The sequence below is a fragment of the Carettochelys insculpta genome, chromosome 2 (assembly GCF_033958435.1).
Source record: "Carettochelys insculpta isolate YL-2023 chromosome 2, ASM3395843v1, whole genome shotgun sequence".
Taxonomy (NCBI): Eukaryota; Metazoa; Chordata; order Testudines; family Carettochelyidae; genus Carettochelys; species Carettochelys insculpta.
In genome coordinates, this window is record NC_134138.1 from 111241610 (window position 1) to 111261142 (window position 19533).

Consider the following 19533-nt stretch of genomic DNA (forward strand, 5'->3'; position numbering starts at 1 on the left):
TGAGTTAGCCTACTGAGGGGGATAAGTTTGTGTGCTTTTGTTGTTTTAAATTGAAAGTGCTTTGCAAGGGAGAACCCACTCTGGAAGGAAAATAGTATCTCACCAACACCAGTGGTAGTCTGTCCTTCGCTTGTGCCTGTGGGGTCCCCTGCCAGACAGGCATGCTAACCCTGGAAGCTTCCGCCCAGGCTTTGTCTGAACTTGCTGGGAATACAGTCTCCATTTCTCCTTGTACATAAGTCAGGCAAGAGGAACTATCATATGTAAAGGTCTGTAGTCACCCAGAAGCAAGTCAAAGAACCACAAGAGGAGATGATTAAGCTGTATAGCATGAGAGCGCACAACTTCATCAACAGGATGCACATGGAGACATCTGGGATGAAGGATGTTAGTCGACTAGAGAAGACCATAGGACCTCCAGACAGGAAATGAGAATTGGCTTCTCTGTGAGGTGGAGATAGGCTTCTAAGAAACGCAGCAACCTGGAGAAATTGCATGTACATGTTCCTAGCCCTGCTCCCAGGACAAAAGCATAGCACAAGCACACAGGAACAGGATTGGAAAGTTGCAGGAACAAAATGAGTTAGCCCTAGTAAAGGACATAAAAAGCTACAAGAATAGGTTATTCAAATATGTTTGGAGCAAGAGAAAGTGCTGAGTCTCTAGCAGGGAAGGAGAGCTAATAGATGGCATCAAGAAAGCTGAGGTGTCGAACTTCACAGGAAAGCGTAATGGTGACGAGATACTCAATGCCATTAACAATAAGAACAAGCAGCAATGAATGGCTACGTCTACATGAGCCCCAAACTTCGAAATGGCTACGCAAATGGCCAGTTCGAAGTTTACTAATGAAGCGCTGAAATGCATATTCAGCGCTTCATTAGCATGCGGGCGGCCGAGAAGCTTCGAAATTGACGCGGTTTGCCGCCGCGTGGCTTGTCCTGACGGGGCTCCTTTTCGAAAGGACCCCGCCTACTTCGAAGTCCCCTTATTCCCATCAGCTCATGGGAATAAGGGGACTTCAAAGTAGGCGGGGCCCTTTTGAAAAGGAGCCGCGCGGCGGCAAGCTGCGGCAATTTCGAAGCTCCGTGGCCGCCCGCATGCTAATGAAGCGCTGAATATGCATTTCAGCGCTTCATTAGTAAACTTTGAAATGGCCACTTGCGTGGCCATTTCGAAGTTTGGGGCTCGTGTAGACACAGCCAATAGCCATGTCTACACATGCACGCTACTTCGAAGTAGCGGCACTAACTTCGAAATAGCGCCTGTCACGGCTACACGTGTTAGGCGCTATTTCGATGTTAACATCGACGTTAGGCGGTGAGACGTCGAAGCTGCTAAGCCCATGAGGGGATGGGAATAGCGCCCTACTTTGACGTTCAATGTCGAAGTAGGGAATGTGTAGTCGTTGCACGTCCCGCAACTTCGAAATAGCGGTGTCCGCCATGGTGGCCATCAGCTGGGGGGTTGAGAGACGCTCTCTCTCTAGCCCCTGCGGGGCTCTATGGTCACCGTGTGCAGCAGCCCTTAGCCCAGGGCTTCTGGCTGCTGCTGCTGCAGCTGGGGATCCATGCTGCATGCACAGGGTCTGCAACCAGTTGTCGGCTCTGTGGATCTTGTGTTGTTTAGTGCAACTGTGTCTGGGAGGGGCCCTTTAAGGGAGCGGCTTGCTGTTGAGTCTGCCCTGTGACCCTGTCTGCAGCTGTGCCTGGCACCCTTATTTCGATGTGTGCTACTTTGGCGTGTAGACGTTCCCTTACAGCGCCTATTTCGATGTCGTGCTGCGCAACGTCGATGTTGAACATCGACGTTGCCAGCCCTGGAGGACGTGTAGACGTTATTCATCGAAATAGCCTATTTCGATGTCGCCACATCAAAATAGGCTACTTCGATGTAGGCTTCACGTGTAGACGTAGCCAATGTGTGTCAAAATAGGGAAAGTACATATTGAAGAATATTTAGCCAAGTTAGGTATATTTAAGTGAACAGATTCTTGTTCAATTTATCTTAGAGTACTTGAGGAAATAGCTGAAGCAACCTCCAAACAATTAGCAATTATCTTTGGAACTCCCAGAGAATAGAGGAGGTCCCAGAAGATAGACATATGCAATAACGATTTTTAACAACAGAAACAAAGAGTACCAAAAGAGTTATAGACCGGTTAGCCTAACTTCTATGCCTGGAAAGATATTGAGAAAATATTAATCCATTTGTAGGCACCTGGAGGATATCAAATATACAAGGAATAGTCAGCATGGTTTTGTCAAGAACAAAATACAGTAATCCCTCGAAATGCATGATTTCGAGTTGTACTTAACTCGCATTAACACGAGTTAAGCGCAACTCAAAATCCCACTCCCCCGGCCCTAGCTCAACCCTGCATGGCCCCAGTTCAACCCCCACCCCATGGCTCCAACTCACTCTGCCTCCCGCATAGCTCTGGCTCACCACCCCTCTCACGCGTGGTTCCGGCTCACAAACACCCCAACACGTGGCTTCGGCTCACCACCCCCATGCAAAATTTGAGTTATGTGAGAGTGTGTGGGAGCACAACCCTGGCATAACTTGAGGGAGTACTGTAACGTAAAACCTACCTAACTTCCTTCTTTGACAGGCATACTGACCTAGTGGATTGGAGGGAGTGGGTGGGAGAAGTCAGTGTTTTTTGGTAGAGCTTTTGACACAGTGCCACATGACATTCTTGTAAACAAATTAGCAAAGCATGGGCTAGTAAAAGAAGTGGGTGGGTACTTAATGTGGTTTCACAGATATTTGTCAAACTGGGTGCTTGTATCTTGTGAGATCCCAGGTTGGTCAGTCATTTTCATTAATGAATTAGATAACAGAGTAGAGAATGTATCTACTATATATTTTAGAGACTTTGTCATTTGATCAAGACCTCCCACAAACAGTCTGAGTTATGCCCAGCAAACTTGGTATACAGATTCCTCTCACCATAACTTAAAGCAACGTAAGGGTTTGGTTGTCTCAGGAAAATACCTGGAATGGGATTGTTTCTCATAAATCTAAACAAAAAAAGAGACAATTGCAAATCCAGTACAGTCCTCAAATTAACATAACTCGGTGACTCTTGAAAGAGACTGAACCAGAGATGAAAGTAAGCAGGTACACTGCTGCAGTAAGACGGTGCCAGCCAACTAGTGTGCTCAGCTGAAGGAGGAGGTAGTGTGTGCTCTCAGCCCAGCTACGAGAGCTCCTGCTATAGCGTACCACACGAAGCAGCAGGTGTCCAGGCAGGTGAAAGAGGCTGGCTGAGCACATACCTGCCCCCATTGGGACTGCCCTAGCCCTGAGCCTCCTACCCCTCAGGCATCATTTTGGGAGGCTGAAGCCATATGGGGACATTTCTGGCTGTTCTGCTTCCTCACTGTCGGGGAGCAAGGGGAAAGTAGTTTGATGCATTCCTCATGCTGGTCAGGGAGGGCAGGGAGCAGACAAGCTGAGCACTTTGCTGTTGCTCCCTAACAGGGTCAGGAAGAAGGACAGGAAGCTGCTTCAGCCCCCTGGGGCTCCCTGCACACCAATCTCCTGCCCAGAGCCCCCATACTTCCAGCCCCTCGTCCTGAGCTCCATCCCACTCCCCAGCCATGACTCCTGCACTCTGGTGTATCCTGCTCTGAGTCCTTCCTCACTCCTATGCTGACTTCTGCTCCCTTCCATATGCATCCTAACCCCTAGCATCTTATGGCTTCAGGTCCTTGCCTTGAGCCCCTGCTCACCCCCAAACCCTGATTCTTGCATCCACCACACACCAACCCCCACTGCCCTGAGTCCCGCCTCAGCCCCCCAACCTTAGCTCCTGCACCCCTTGACATCCTCAGCTCCCTACCCTGGTTTCTGCACCCCACATATTCCCACCCCAGTACTCTCCACCTCTCTGCCTGGAACCCCACACCTAAGTTTCTTGCAGATAATGTTGTGTCACAACCTCCATCCCCCACACCAACCACATGCCCTGAACCCCTCCTCAGCTAGAACCACCAAATTCAGTACACAGCTTCCTCTTATCATGACTTAAAACATAAGGGTTTGGTTGTAGCAGGAAAATGGGATATGCCTGTCTTTATGAGAAACAACCCCATTCCAAGCAGAAAAAGAGAAAAAACAACAAGAAGTCCTGTGGCACCTTATAGACTAACAGATATTTTGGAGCATAAGCTTTCGTGGGCAAAGACCCGCTTCATCAGATGCAACATGACATAGCGGGTCTTTGCCCATGAAAGCTTATGCTCCAAAATATTCATTAGTCTATAAGGTGTCACGGGACTTCTTGCTGTTCTTGAAGATACAGACTAACTTGGCTACCTCTCTGATACTTGTCAGAAAAAGAGACAGAACCACCAAATCAAATACAGTGCTTAAAACTGACATAATTGAGCAAATGTGGAAACTGAACCAAGATAAACCAGAATAATAGGATGAATCTGAACAAGGACTGCTTCTCAGTAAATCTTACAGAACAGAGATAAAATGTAGACAAGTAGCAGGGGGTAGCCAAGTTAGTCTGTATCTTCAAAAATAACAAGAAGTCCTCTGGCACCTCATAGACTAGCAGATATTTTGGCGCATAAGCTTTCATGAACAAAGGCCCGCTTTGTCAGATGCATGCGGGGGTTCCAGATGAGGGTCTAATTTATAGGTTCATGAAAAGGAGGGAGTCCCAGTCAAGAGGGGGGCCAGAGCTGACAAGGTCAGTTCAGTCGCTGAGGATGTGTTCCATTATCAGCAGCTTAATGTGGAGGTGTGAACATCAAGAGACGAGACATCAGGTCAATTCAGTCAGGGAGGATGTAGCTATCAGTTGCTAATGTGGAGGTGCCAACATCAAGAGAGGAGAAACTGCTTTTGTAATTGGCCAGCCTCTGCCAGTCTCTGTTCAGTCCTTAGCTGACGGTGGCAAATTTGCAAATGAATTACAGCTCTGCAGTTTCTCTTTTGAGTCTGTTTTTAAAGTTTTTTTCTTGCAGGATGGCTACTTTTAAATCTGTTACTGAGTGTCCAGGAGACTGAAGTGGTCTCCTACAGGTTTTGTATGTTACGGTTCCTGACGTCTGATGTGTCCATTTATTCTTTTACGTAAAGACTGTCCATTTTGGCCAATGGAGAAATTTGCAGGTGGGCTCTGTTTTGGCACAGGTAAATCAAGCTTAAGGTTTTAATTAGAATAAAATGTTATTGGAAATCAAATTGACTATAGCCTTTTTTGTTAAAACATACTGGCTACGTCTACACGTGAAGCCTACATAGAAATAGCTTATTTCAATGTAGTGACATCGAAATAGTCTATTTCGATGAATAACGTCTACACCTCCTCCAGGGCTGGCAATGTTGATGTTCAACTTCGACGTTGTGCAGCACCACATCGAAATAGGCGCTGCAAGGGAACGTCTACACGCCAAAGTAGCAGACATCGAAATAGGGATGCCAGGCACAGCTGCAGACAGGGTCACAGGGCGGACTAGCACTTCTGGGGCAACAGCTAGCCGCTCCCTTAAAGGGCCCCTCCCAGACACACTCAGCCTGCACAGCACGCGGTCTGAGGAGCCATAGGCACACAGACCCCGGGCACCGCAGTCATGGACCCCCAGCAGCAGCAGCAGCAGCAGCAGCAGCAGCAGCAGCAGCCAGAGGTCCACCCAGCCCTCCCGGCAGCAGCAGGGCTTGCCCTGCTCCATGCCATGCGGGAGGCAGCTGAGCACCTCCTTGCTACCCCAGAGGAGGAGCTGCCCCCAGGGCAGCAGGGCTCAACCCCCAACCCTGCAGCACCCCGCTCCCCCCGCCTCACATGCCGGCAGCTGTGGAGCTACCCCACCAGCACCAACTGGTGGGAGCGGCTGGTGCTTGGGGAGTGGGACGATGACTGCTGGCTCAGGAACTTCGGGATGAGCCGGCAGACATTTATGGCGCTGTGCCAGTGGCTCACCCCCGCACTCAGGCACCAGGACACCGCCATGCGGTGTGCCCTCACAGTGGAGAAACAGGTCGGCATCGCTGTCTGGAAGCTGGCCACTCCCGACAGCTACCGATCCGTGGGGCAGCAGTTTGGTGTTGGCAAGGCCACCGTCGGGGCTGTCCTCATGGAGGTAAGAGAACCCACGGGGGGAGGGCAGGGCAGGGGAGGGGGGCCCGGGCAGAGGAGGGGAGGGGAGGGGAGGGCGGGGGAGGCCACGGCGGGGGAGGGCAGAGGAGGGCCGGGCAGGGGAGGGGGGCCCGGGCAGAGGAGGGCAGGGCAGGGCAGGGCCACGCACACTCTGCTCACCCCTCATTGGTGCTGTCCCATGTGCTTTCTCTGCAGGTTGTGCGTGCCATCAACGCCATGCTCCTGCACAGGCTCGTGTGGCTGGGGGACCCAGATGCCACCATCTCGGCCTTTGCCAACCTGGGCTTCCCCAACTGCTTCGGGGCTCTGGATGGGACTCACATCCCCATCCGCGCCCCGCATCACAGTGGAGGACAATACCTGAATCGCAAGGGCTACCATTCTGTTGTCCTCCAGGCCTTGGTGGACAGCCGGGGACGTTTCCAGGACATTTATGTGGGCTGGCCTGGCAGCACCCACGACGCCCGGGTTTTCCGGAACTCGGGCCTGTGCTGCCGGCTGGAGGTGGGGACCTACATCCCCCAGCGGGAGATCCCTCTGGGGGACACCACCATGCCCTTCTGCGTCATCGCAGATGCGGCATACCCCCTCCGGCCGTGGCTCATGCACCCGTACACGGGCCATCTCTCCGCTAGCCAGGAGCGCTTCAACGAGCGCCTGAACCACGCGCGCCAGGTGGTGGAGCGCTCATTTGGCCGCCTGAAGGGACGCTGGAGATCTCTCCTGACCCACCTGGATGCGGGCCCCAACAACATCCCCCGATTGTGGGTGCCTGCTGCGCCCTGCACAATTTGGTGGAGAGCAAGGGGGAGACCTTTTTCCAGGGCTGGGCTGTGGAGGCCGGCAGGGCCGACATCCAACCACCTGCTGCCCCCAGTCGGCAGGTGGACCCCGAAGGGACCCGGGTCCAGGAGGCCCTGCGGGCCCACTTCGATGGTGAGGCCGCGGGGTGAACTCTGCCCAGGCCCCCCACTGCCCTCCCCTTCCTCCACCACACTCCTGGCCCAACGCCCACACCATGCAGCACCCAACCGCACCGCCCTCCCACTTTTCCTGGACAAATGACAGCACGCACTTGTGGCTGAACTTAAACTTCTTTTTCTTTGAGAACTTTTTTTTTTAACTATAAATATATAAAACAAGAACAAACTATATACAACATGTGGAAACAAAGTCATATGTAAAAATAAAACAATCGTCACAAACAAGTGTCCTCATTAATAAAAAGAAAACCAGGGAGGATAAAGGGGAGAACTATTTACATGGGGGGGACGGGGCAAACGGGGGCCACAAACAAATAAGTTAAAACTATATACAAGGGGGGGGCCACGTCCTGGGCCCCTCGCCCCTACAGTCCGGCACTGGGCGTGGGCGGCCGGGAGCCCCGCCGCGGCCACAGCCCTGTCCTGGGCTGGCTGGGGGCGGGATGGACCAGAAGATATGCCCGGCGAGTCTCAGCTGGCTCCAGGGGTCCCTCGGCGCTCTGACCCTCGGTGGGTGGCGGGGCGACGGCGGACGGGACGGCGATGGGCGGAGCAGCTGGTGGTGCGGCTGGTGGAGCAGGCACGGCGGGTGCTGCGGCGGCCGGCGCGGCATGGGGGGCCAGGTAGTCCACCAGGCGGTTGAAAGTCTCCATGTAGGTCCCCCATGCCTCTTGGTGCCAGGCCAGCACCCGCTCCTGCAGCTGCAGGTGCTGCTCCGCGACCTCCAGCTGCCGTCGGTGGATGGCCAGCAGCTGGCGGTCCGTCGCCGTCGGCTGGTGGTGGTGCGGGATCTGCCATCTAGCCCGCTGTGGGGCCGGTCGGTCCTCGGCCGAGGGGCTGGCCTGGAGCGATGGTCCCGGAGGGCTCTCCGAGACCACTGATGCCTCGCCGGCGCTCTCTTCCGGTCCTTCTGATGGTGCAGGTGCGGGACACAGGAGAGGAGGGGGGGAAGAAGAATGGAGACAGGCGTTAGTGTGGGCCCCGAGCCGTGGCCTTTGTCCCCCCAGCCCTGTGCTGCAGGTTCCCCATCCCCGTCCCTGGGAGATGCTGCTGTGATGGATGGGGTTCAGGGGTCCCCCTGCCCTGCACCCCGTCCCCTGGTGGGAGCGACTCTCACTTCACCCCACAGGGTCTGACAGCAGGAGAGGTTTCTTTGGCCACAGATGCCCAGTTTCTCCCAGGAGTGACAGCACCAGCTGTCGGAAGAGACAGTCCTTCCAACCCGTCCTGGGGAGAAGACCCCAAGGGGGGCCCCTCTGGGATGCAGCTTTCCCCCTCCTCAGGCTGGCTGCCTTCCAGCTCTCCCTTCCCCTAGCCTCTACCTGTGGCCCCCGCCCTCCCCCCCAATTCCAAGCCAGCTCGGCTCCTCCCTCCTCTTTGTTCAGGGCAGAGGTGTCACCTGCCAGCTGTAGCCCCAGCATCATCCTTTGCCCCTGGGAGCTATTCGGCTCTTGTTGCTCATACGTAGCCTGAGTCTCCCTTATGCACTCCCCCCAGTCCATCACATGCTGCTGCTGCTGCTGTTGCTGCTGCTGCTACTGCTGCTGGGGGGTGTCCCACCCCCTCCTCCCGGGGGCCCCTCGAGGTTCCGCTCCCCCCTGGCCCGGGGATGGGGCATGGCACTGTCGTGCGGGGGCGGGGGGGCAGGGGCTGATGCACTGCTGTGAGGGCCATGGCCCTGCTGTCCTTGGGTCCATGGCCATGTGAGCATGTGGGGGGCCCTGGACACATATCTATTACCCCCGCCCCTCAAGCCCAGGGGTGTATACCAGAGGGGGGTACCTACCTGTCGGTCCGCTCCCACGGTCTGGAGATCCCCGGGGGGCGGAGGCCCGGCTGCTGCTCCGGGATGGCAGGAGGAGGATCTGCAGCCTGGATTCTGCAGAGGAGGAGCCCCCCTCCTCCTCCTCCTCCTCCTCCTGCCGCGATGTCCCAGGGGTGGGCTCCGGGGGGGGCCCCCTGGGTGCGGGGCTTACCTCCGGGGCGGACTCCAGCTGCAGGGCCTGCTGGGGCTCGTTGGGCGAGGTATCAAGGGTGGCCGGAGGGGAAGAGGTGTGCCGGGGGCCCAGGATGTCCGTGATCTCCTTGTAAAAGGGGCAAGTGACGGGGACGGCCCCAGATCGGCTGGCCGCATCCCGGGCCCAGGAGTAACCCTGCCGCAGCTCCTTCACCTTACTCCTGACATGATCAGGAGTGCGGGCAGGGTGACCCCGGGCAGCCAGGCCGTCGGCCAGCCGAGCGAATGCATCCGCATTCCGCCTCTTGCTCCCCATTACCTGGAGCACCTCCTCCTCGCTCCAGAGCCCCAGCAGGTCCCGCAGCTCGGCCTCCGTCCAGGAGGGGCCCCGCTGCCGCTTGCCAGCCTGGCTGCCCTTCTGGCTGGGCTGGCTGCCCTGGCTCCCCTTGGGGGGGTCCCCTGGGGGCGCTGGGGGGGCTGCCGGGCAGCCATCGCAGCTGGGTGGGTGGCTGAGGGACATGCAGGCTGGCCGCGTGTGTGGGCTGCCGCCTGCACATTCCCTCAGCTTCCTGCACAGGAAGGGAGGGGGAAGGGACCTTTAAGGGGCCACTCCATGCGGCCACCATTGAGCTGATGGGCTGGAGAGAGCGTCTCTCAACCCCTCAGCTGATGGCCGCCATGGAGGACCCGGCAATTTCAACGTTGTGGGACGCTCAACGACTACACGGTCCCTACTTCGACGTTGAACGTCGAAGTAGGGCGCTATTCATATCCCCTCATGGGGTTAGCGACTTCGACGTCTCGCCGCCTAACGTCGAAGGTAACTTCGAAATAGCGCCCGACGCGTGTAGCCGTGACGGGCGCTATTTCGAAGTTAGTGCCGCTACTTCGAAGTAGCGTGCACGTGTAGACATGGCTACTGAATGACAAGAGTTTATAGGAAGGAAGAAAAATACACTTGATGGAATTCCCATTTTAAAAAAAATACTAAAATGAATTAAACAGAAAAAATTAACAATCCCTTTAAGAAATCCAAAATAAAAATTACCTTCATAAAACTAATACTGTATTCTTGAAAAATACAAGCATTTAAATAAAGCATATACATTTTCTTTAAAAAAATTGCTAGTATGCTTATAAAATTTGCGGATGACACCAAGCTGGGAGGGGTTGCAAGCACTTTGGAGGACAGAATTAGAGTTCAAAAAGATCATGTCAAATTGGAGAACTGGTCTGAAGTCAAAAAGATCAAATTTAATGAAGTGCAAAGTACTTCACTTTGGAAGGAAAAATCAAATGTGTAACTACAAAATGGGGCTTTAACTGGCCAAGTGGCAGCACTACTGAAAAGGTTGTGGGGATTACTGAGGATCAGAAATTGAATACGAGTGAACAATATGATCTTAATGGACTCACAAGTCATGCCCACGCTTGGCTCTGTACAGTCCCTAGGCAGAACCCTCTTCATTGGACAGCCCTTCTCAGGATCCTCTCCCTTTTTTGGGGGGGTTAAGCCTCCCTCCTTCCTGGGACCAACGTCTGAGCCTTCAGCATGCCTGTCTCTCACCGTGGGCCCCCTCAAGGAGTCCACCCCTGGTCCCCCAGGCCTCCACTCGCAGAGGCAACCCTGTTCTGTAGAGCAGAGTGACTCTAAGCAAGTGCAAAACAGGAGGGTTTATTGAGCACCTGAACATAGCATAGTTACTCTCAGAGCCTGTTGGCTTGACCACCTTAGCACAGCATGTCTGAATCTCCAGGTAGGCTCTGCCTGGTCTCTCTGCCCAGTCCATATGCCCCTTCTTCCAGCTATGTTCCTCCCTTGTCCTTTGTTTTCTGTACAGGTAAGCAAGGTCACTTGGGCCCCTCTCTTCTTTGCCATCCTTTGTCCCACCTAGCTGGAACCAGCTGGTCAGGTCACTGAGGTTCTCTCTGTAGCCTTTTGTCCTCCCATTGGCCAGTGCCATCTGCATTGTCCGAGATGGTCCTCCCCATCACCAGGTGACCAGTCGCTGGGGTCTCTGTTCTCCAGGCCACTTGTCTATGTCCCAAGTCCCAAGTTCTGTGCTGGTCCTCTGTAACAACAAAATTCCTCTCCCCTCATCTCATTAAACCACTAACAACCAGGGCACTGAGTCCCACTCTCTCTGTATGCAAACCTTTGGAAAACCCAGCAAATCCCTCTGCTTCATCACAATGAGGCACCTGCAAAAAGGCTTAGAAGGGAAGTTGTAGAATCCCCATGACTGAAGTTTTTAAGAGGAGATTGGACAAACGCCTGTCAAGAATGGTCTAGATTTGCTTGGTTCTGTCCCAGTACAGAAGGGCTGGACTGGATGATATCTTGACATCTCTTCCAGCTCTGCATTTCTATGATCCTGAAATCACTTAAGCTGGTGAGTAATTTTCCTCATGGCAGTCGTCCTATTGGCATCACTGAGACTAGTCACTACTCACCTGTGTAAGTGTTTGCAGCACTGAATATATTGTAATAGTGTCCCTTATAGTCCTGGTAATACTGCCAGTCCTCCCAAAGTAATGGAAAAAGTGGCACACACATTCCGCAACCATCCATGTTGTGTGTATCTGGTCTATAAGACAAGAGCCATTTCTTCCTGTTTCCTTCCTGTTGCATGCAAACCAGCATATTGCTATTTTAGTACCTCATAAGTACCATTTGTACCCTTAGTTTCATGGAGCATAGTAAATGTTTGTATCATTGTTGAAAATAGTCAATGGAATGTGAGTTTAAAAATAAATCAAAACTGGCACCCTTAATTAGGTCTCATGAAAACGAGGAAAGTTTCAGATACCAAGTGTTTCTTTCTACACATCTGAGAAAGTGAATGGGAAAGGAGGGAGAGTGGAATTTCTGTAGACAGACATATTTAGCAGAATGGATTATTAAGTACTGGAAGGGAGTGAGAGGAAGGCCTGGCAGTGTAGGGGCTAAACAAAGCCTGTTTGCCCAATTAGCCCCAAGCCGTTTCACCTGCAGCTAGTGTCAGGCCTGGAGGCAGGATAAAAGGAGGGGAGCCAGCCCAATTCAGGGCTGACCAGCCAAGGAGGCAGGAGTTGGCTCTGACACCGACACCCACAGGGCCTGAGCCAGAGGTACCCCTGGGCTGGCTACCAGAGGACTCAGCCTCCAAACCCTCCCCCAGGTTCAAAGGGAAAGAATCCCAGAGAACCCTCCCCTAAGGAGGGGAAAACTGGGCTCTCCACACCCCAAACTAAAGCCACAGTCGCTAGTGAGTGGGCTGAAGTTCTACACCTTGTGCCTCTGTGCACTGCGGAGGCCTAGCCTATAGGCCACCCTGCCACTAGTGGGGCCTGCTTATAAGTACAAGTATCAAGAAATATTTGACCTAGGCCCCCTGTAAAAGTACTGATGAAACTTATTTTGAGAAATAATATTTCAGCTCTCGGAGCTGCATCATGACCAATTACATGTCATACAAACTCAAAGAATGATGTAATTGAAACTCAGCAATATATTCCTTTAGACCAAGGAATAACTTCTCATTTTAAAAATGAGAACTCTCTTGATAAGTATCCCCACAGTAATTAACTCTGAGGCTACGTCTACACTAGCTGGCTACTTCGAAGTAGCCGGCACAATGTCGAAATAGCACACGTCGCATCTACATGCGCCGTGTGCTATTTCGACGTTCCAATCGACGTTAAGCAGCAAGACATCGAAATCACTATTCCCATCAGAAGAACGTCGAAGTAGGGTGTGTGTAGACGATCTGCGTCCCGCTACTTCGAAATAGCGGGGTCTGCCGTGGCAGCAATCAGCTGAGGGGTTGAGACGTGCTGGCCAGCCCCTTCGGGGCTCTATGTTCTCTGCGCCCAGCGATTCTTAAAGCCGCACGGACCTGGAAACCCTGTAGCAGGAAGCTGACAGCGTGCACACAGCAGCCGTGCCACGAGGTGTCCCTGCACAGCCCAGAGGGGCACCATGGCAGCCAGCCAGCCTCCCGAGCACCCCCAAAGCTCCCCCTCCGGGCCATCCCAGGGATCCCAGGCCTCCAGCCGGCGGGGTAGGAAGCGGGGCCCCTCCTGGACTGACCCTGAGCTCCGTGACTTTCTGGGGCTCTGGCGGGAGGAGGAGGTGCTGCACATCATGGGGAGCAAGCAGTGGAATGCGGAGGTGTTCGCCCAGCTGGCTGAGGGCCTGGCTGCCTGGAGTCACCCTGCCCGCACTCCTGACCATGTCAGGAGTAAGGTCAAGGAGTTGCAGCAGGGTTACACCCAGGCCCGGGACTCGGCCAGCCGGTCTGGGGCTGCCCCCGCCACTTGCCCCTATTACTGGGAGCTCAGGGCTATCCTGGGCCCCTGGGGCACCTCCTCCCCCCCAGCCACCCTTGAGACCTTGGCCGACGAGCCCCAGCCGGCCTCAGAGCCAGGGTCAGGTCTAGAGGCCAGCCCTGCCTGCCCAGGGCTAGAGCCGGGACCCTCCACCCCAGCCAGCGAGTGGTCCAGCGAGGAGGGGGAGCTCGTGCTGGTAATCCCATCCCTCAGCTCCAGCCGGGTGTGCACTAGATGGGCATCTCCTGATCCTGGCAGTGCACCATCACGTACGTACCCCACAGGGCACAGACCCCCTGAGCATGGGGCAGGGGCACCACTTGACCGGGGGCCCCACACATCCCCACAACTCCCCAGCCTGACATGGCCCGGGCACACCACGGCACAGGGACGGTGCCACAGCCACCAGTGCCCAGCAGCACCTCCACCCATGGACAGTGCCATGCCCCACCCCCGGTGGGAGGCGAGAGGGGTGGACCACTGGAAGGGGCCACCCACAGGATCACTGGATGCACCAATGGAGGATGTGGGGGGACACAGGCCCTTGGGGGGATGAAGGTGGGCCATGGGTCAAGGCTGGGTTGTCACGGCCTCCCTTCCTCCTTCCCCCTATTTCTGCAGCCGCACCATCTGTGGTCCCAGACAGCCCTCTGAGACCACTGGACCACCAACGCGCGGGGTCGCCGCCTGCACCGGGACGGGCCCACCCCCACCAGGGCCACCGCCGCAGCGCACATGACACGGAAGTGGCTGCGGCTCTCCAGCGCCAGGCAGACCTCATGGAGCGGAGGCTCCAATTCGAGGAGCGGCAGGCCGCCTGACCCCGGGAGGCCTGGCGGGAATTTATGGCCACCTTCAACCGGGTGGCCAACACCTTTGAGGAGCTGGTGGCCCGTCTGCCCCCTCCCCCGATGTCCTCCATGCTGCCCTCCCTGCCGCCCCACCTGCCGATGTCCCTCCTGCTGCCCTGCCTGATGTCCTGCCTGCCGCCCCACCCACCAGCTCCTCAGGGCAGAAACCACCCAGGGCTAAGGACCCGCCTCAGCCATACCTCCCCATCCTCCCGGCCCCCAGCCGGCCTCACTGGGGACCCTGGCTGATAGGGGGACCGGCCAGCCGAACGCGGTGGGGCTCACGCCCTTCTACCCCTGCCCCAGAATGATGGGCTGATGTGTGGCCTTCCCACGTCTCCCCCCTGTACATAGTTGTCCCCACCCTGTATATAGTTATTTATAGTTGACCCCCCCATACATAGTTTATTAGAGATGTCCCCACTTGTATATAGTTATTATTATTGTTATTTGAATCTGTTTTATTTGCTAATATTATTATATGCCAAAAAGAGGCGACATTTTTGTTCCTGTAAATAATAATGATAGTTTTATTTTTCCAAAAACCTGTGTCCTATGTGCTTTTGGTGAGGGTGGGGCGTGGGTGCTGGGGCAGGGTGCAGGGATGGCCGGGGGGTCGCTCACTAGGCCCCCTGGTCAAAGTACTCGCTAAGGGCCTCCCGGACCCAGACCCCGTCCTGGTGGGTCTGGCGGCTTGGGGTGGCAGCTGGCTGGGGATAGGCTGTTGCAGCCTCCTGTGCCCAGCCCTGCATGAAGACCTCCCCCTTGCTTTCCACCAGGTTGTGGAGTGTGCAGCAGGCCCCCACAACCTGGGGAATGTTTGGGAGGCCCAGATCTAGGCGTGCCAGGAGGCAACGCCAGCAGCCGTTGAGGCGCCCAAAGGCTCGTTCAACCACTTGTCGAGCATGGTTGAGTCGGGCATTGTAGCGCTCCTGGCTATCAGTGAAGTGGCCTGTATAGGGCCACATAAGCCAGGGCTGGAGGGGGTATACCGCATCCCCCACAAGGCAGAGGGGTACGGTGGTGGTATCTCCCAGAGGGATCTCCCTCTGGGGGATGTAGTCCCCGTCTGCAGTCGGCGGCATAGTCCCGAATTCCGGAAAACAGGGGTGTCGTGGGTGGAGCCGGGCCAGCCCACATAGATGTCCTGGAAGCAGCCACAGCTGTCAACCATGGCCTGCAGGACCACAGAGTGGTAGCCCTTCCTGTTGATGTAGCGCCCACCACTGTGGTCTGGGGTGCGGATGGGGATGTGGGTCCCATCAAGGGCTCCAAAGAAGTTGGGGAATCCCATGGTGGCGAATCCCTCAGGTGTTGTGGTGCCTGAGTGCGGGGGTGAGCCACTGGCAGAGCTCCATGAAGGTCTGCCTGCTCATGCAGAAGTTCCGCAGCCACTGGTCATCACCCCACCCCCCATAACCAGGTACTCCCACCACTCGGTGCTGGAGGGGTAGCTTCAGAGTCGGCGGGGCACCTGTTTGGGGGGAAGCAGGAGGGCCCGATGGTCGGGTGCGTATCCTGGTGCTCCTGGTGAGGGCTCCCATTCCAGAAGCTGCTGGGCGGCTGCCCAGGCAGCATCTAGAAGGGTGCCTGCTCCGCGGGAGGCGGCTTGTAGGGCTTGTAGCTGCTGCTGGACATCCATGTCTGCGAGGCTTGTTTCACCAACGCAGGGCTGCTTGTGCGGTGCAGGCCGTGTGTGTCTGGGAGGGGCCCTTTAAGGGAGTGGCTTGCAGCTGCCCCCGAAGGGCTCGTGTGCTCTGTGACCCGGTCCGCGGGCTTTCCTGGCCCCTTATTTCAAAAGAGAGGACTTGTGTGTGTGGACGGTCTGCGTTTCCTTCCAGGGTGGCTCTTTTCAATGTTCCCTGGCACTCTTTGGAGATTGAATGTCGACGTTGCCAGCCCTGGAGGACGTGTAGAAGATAATCATTGAAGTAGCCTATTTCGATGTTCTTACTTCGAAATAGGCTACTTTGACGTAGTGTCCTAGTGTAGACGTAGCCTGAATGTCTATTTATGCCAGAACGTTATCAGGCTGTGCATGCAAGGAAAACACTACAGACCTGATTGTAATCTCACCTCAATATTATACTGATGCAGCTGCATGGACTACCATGGTAAGACTGGTGTTTTGCCTTTGTGTGGGACATTGGCCTCAGGCCCTAACTGTGGTAAACTGATTAGCAAAGGACCTGCTTGTTCAAAGTCAGAAGGATTGTGCAAGTAGTCCATAAAAACGATGCCTATTTCTGTAATCACTGTGATTACAGATTCCAACAACATCACAGAGAGGAAGGGCCCAGTTCAGAAATCTTCATTCATACAAAACTCCCAGTGGGAAAAGAATCACTTGAATTAGTGTTTTGCCTGATTTCAGATTTGTGCCTTTGCAGAGTACACAGTCAGTGATGCTGAGCTGCCATAGCCCCCGGAGACCTGCTGGTACTCAAAACCTTTGAAAAGTAGGCCATTTGTTTAGATTAATAAATAAAAAGTAACACACTCAGCTGCTTCCTTTTTCAGTGATGGGATTTAAGAATGGAGTATAAGCCCACACATTATGATTTAATTCTGTTTTATCTTTGCTTTGATAGTATTGACAGAAGATGAGTACCTAGATTTTACTTCCTCAAATGCTGACTTTGTTTGGAAGTTTGATGAGGAGTAGCCTCTTTTCCCTAGATTTCTTACCTGAAAGGGAAGTTACCTTTTGCCACAATGTGGGTGTTACAAAGGGCTATCACTACAAAGGTCCTAGTCATTTCCAGTCTGGGAGATACCTGTATGCAGGGGTGAAAGTAACTTAAACTTTCTTACAGGTACTGTCCTATTGCAGCTCCGGTCCCTGACAGCTCTTTAAATAGCTCCCTTCTGGTGTTTGCCACAGATGAGCCAGCCCTTGCTCGAGCCACTGCTTATTTACACCTCTGCCTGTAAGTGCCATAGTTGCAATTGTACTATGGAATTATTCTAGGTGAATTCATGAACTGAAGAAATCCATTCCTTGTAACATAATAGTGCTAACTTCATACATTAACATCTTTGACATCTTATAGATGGAAACTGGATAGTAGGGCTCTAACTCACCTTGAAGTGCTCATAGGGACACAATTGATCCCAATCCTGGCATTCTTAAACAGCAAAATTACTTAAGTAGGAAGTTTTTCTGACTTAGGTCTGCAGGAGAAAACCTCTTTCTCCTCTATTGTGCTTTTCATCAGAGGATCTCAAAGCACTTTCCAGAGGTGGAAATAGGGGCACAGAGAGAAGCACCCAAGGTCACCCCATAGAGCAATGGCTGAGCCACAGGCCAGCAATCTAGCTGAGTCTCATTTACACCTGTATAAAACAAACGTAAGAAGCGGCCTTCAGTTTGACACCTATTTTGCACCTGTGCATTCACTTTGCTGTTGGGGTGATGTGTGTGCAGGGGAGCAGGAACAAAGGTGTATATGCACCAACACCATAGATGGAAGGGGCAAAGGGACAGCCAGCAGCCAGTGGGGGACTAGTAGGGAGGTTGGAGCCCACAGCAGGGATCCAGCCCTCCCCTCCTGCACTCACTGGAAGCAGTAGGAAAATTGGAGCAAGGTGACTCCAGCTCACTCTGCTCTCCTGGCTACATCACAGTGGGAGGGACAGGACCACTCCTGACTCACCAGTGGGAAGCGGAGTACTGCAGCTCGAGAAGCAGAGGGAACTGGGGCCACATTGATCTACTTTCCCTGACGCTACCTGAGAGCAGGAGGGCTGGACCCCTGACTCCACTAGTTCCCTGGTCTGCCTTGGCTGGAGAAAGAGGCCAGATGGAGCAAGCATGGAGCAGAGGTAGGGAAAGTATGGAGCCAAGGCAGGGAGGGTAGAGGCCTGGGATGGAGGGGGATGGTCCTGGCCCTTCACCAGACTGGGCGGGGGGCAAGTGGCCAGTGGACCCCCCAAGCCCCACCTGACAAGTTGTCCCTGTTTGCAGTTAATGATAACACAAAGGCAAAGCAGTGGAGATTAAGGCTATATCTACACTAGAGAGCTTAGAGTGGTACAGCTGTACAGATGCAGCTGCACCATTGTATGATCTCTCATGTAGCTCCTCTGTGCCAACAGGAGAGAGCTCTTCCATTTACTAATTAAATCGCCTTGAATAAATGGCAGAGACACTCTCTGCCACCAACACAGTGATATGCACATTACTACTTATTCCAGCAAAACTTGTCACCTATGAATGTGCCTTTCACACCCCTGAGCAGCACAAGCTCTGCTGATGTAAGGGGTAATGCAGACATGGCCTAGGGCTTTACCGTTGGAACACCAACCACTATAAAGAGCTGTTTTGCCCGATTGTCCACAGAGGGTGTAGTCTATTCCCAGTTATTCCTTGTTGTCTCCCTTTCCCTATCTTCCTTCTCTCTGTCTTGTTCTTGTTTGTTTGCTGGTTTGTCTGTGGAATGTAAGTCCTTCAGGGAAGGGATCAGGCCCTTTGTTATGTATGGAGTGGGCATAGCACATTTTGGACTGTACAAAAAAATTAGTAAATAATTATTGCCCAAGTGATCAAGCTTTATGTGGCAGGGGAAAGGGTGATAGGTGAAAAGAAATGAAGCAGGTGAAACTCAACTCTGGAAACCAGGTCAGAGCTGTGATACAGAGAGGGACATCCTCAGCTAATGTAGTGGCTAATATAATCAGTGTTATTTCTAAGCAAAAAAACAGTCCAGTAGGTCCAGTAGCACTTTAAAGACTAGCAAAATAATTTATTAGGTGATGAGCTTTCGTGGGACAGAGCCACTTCTTCAGATCACAGCCTTACCAGAAGAGACTCAATATTTAAGGCACAGATAACCAAAAATACTAATCAAGGTTGACAAATCAGAAAAATTATTATCAAGGTGAGAAAATCAGAGAGCAGGGGGCAGGAGGAGGTGGCAGGGGGAAGTCAAGAATTAGATAAAGCAAAATATGTAAAAGAGTCCTTATAATGGACCAGAAAATTGCCATCCTGGTTCAAACCACTTGTTAATGTGTCAAATTTGAATATAAAAGAGAGTTCAACAGCCTCTCTTTCCAAACAGCTGTTAAGGTTTCTTTCCAGTAAAACACAGACTTTCAGGTCATTAACAGAATGGCCCACTCCATTAAAGTGCTGGCTTGCAGGTTTGTGAATCAGGAGTGTTCTTATGTCTGTTTTATGCCTATTAATTTTTTGTATAAGAGAGTTTGAAGTCCATCCAATATACAAAGCATGTGGGCATTGTTGGCGCATGATGGCATATATGATGTTACCTGAGGAACATGAGAATGTGCCTGTGATTCTGTGAA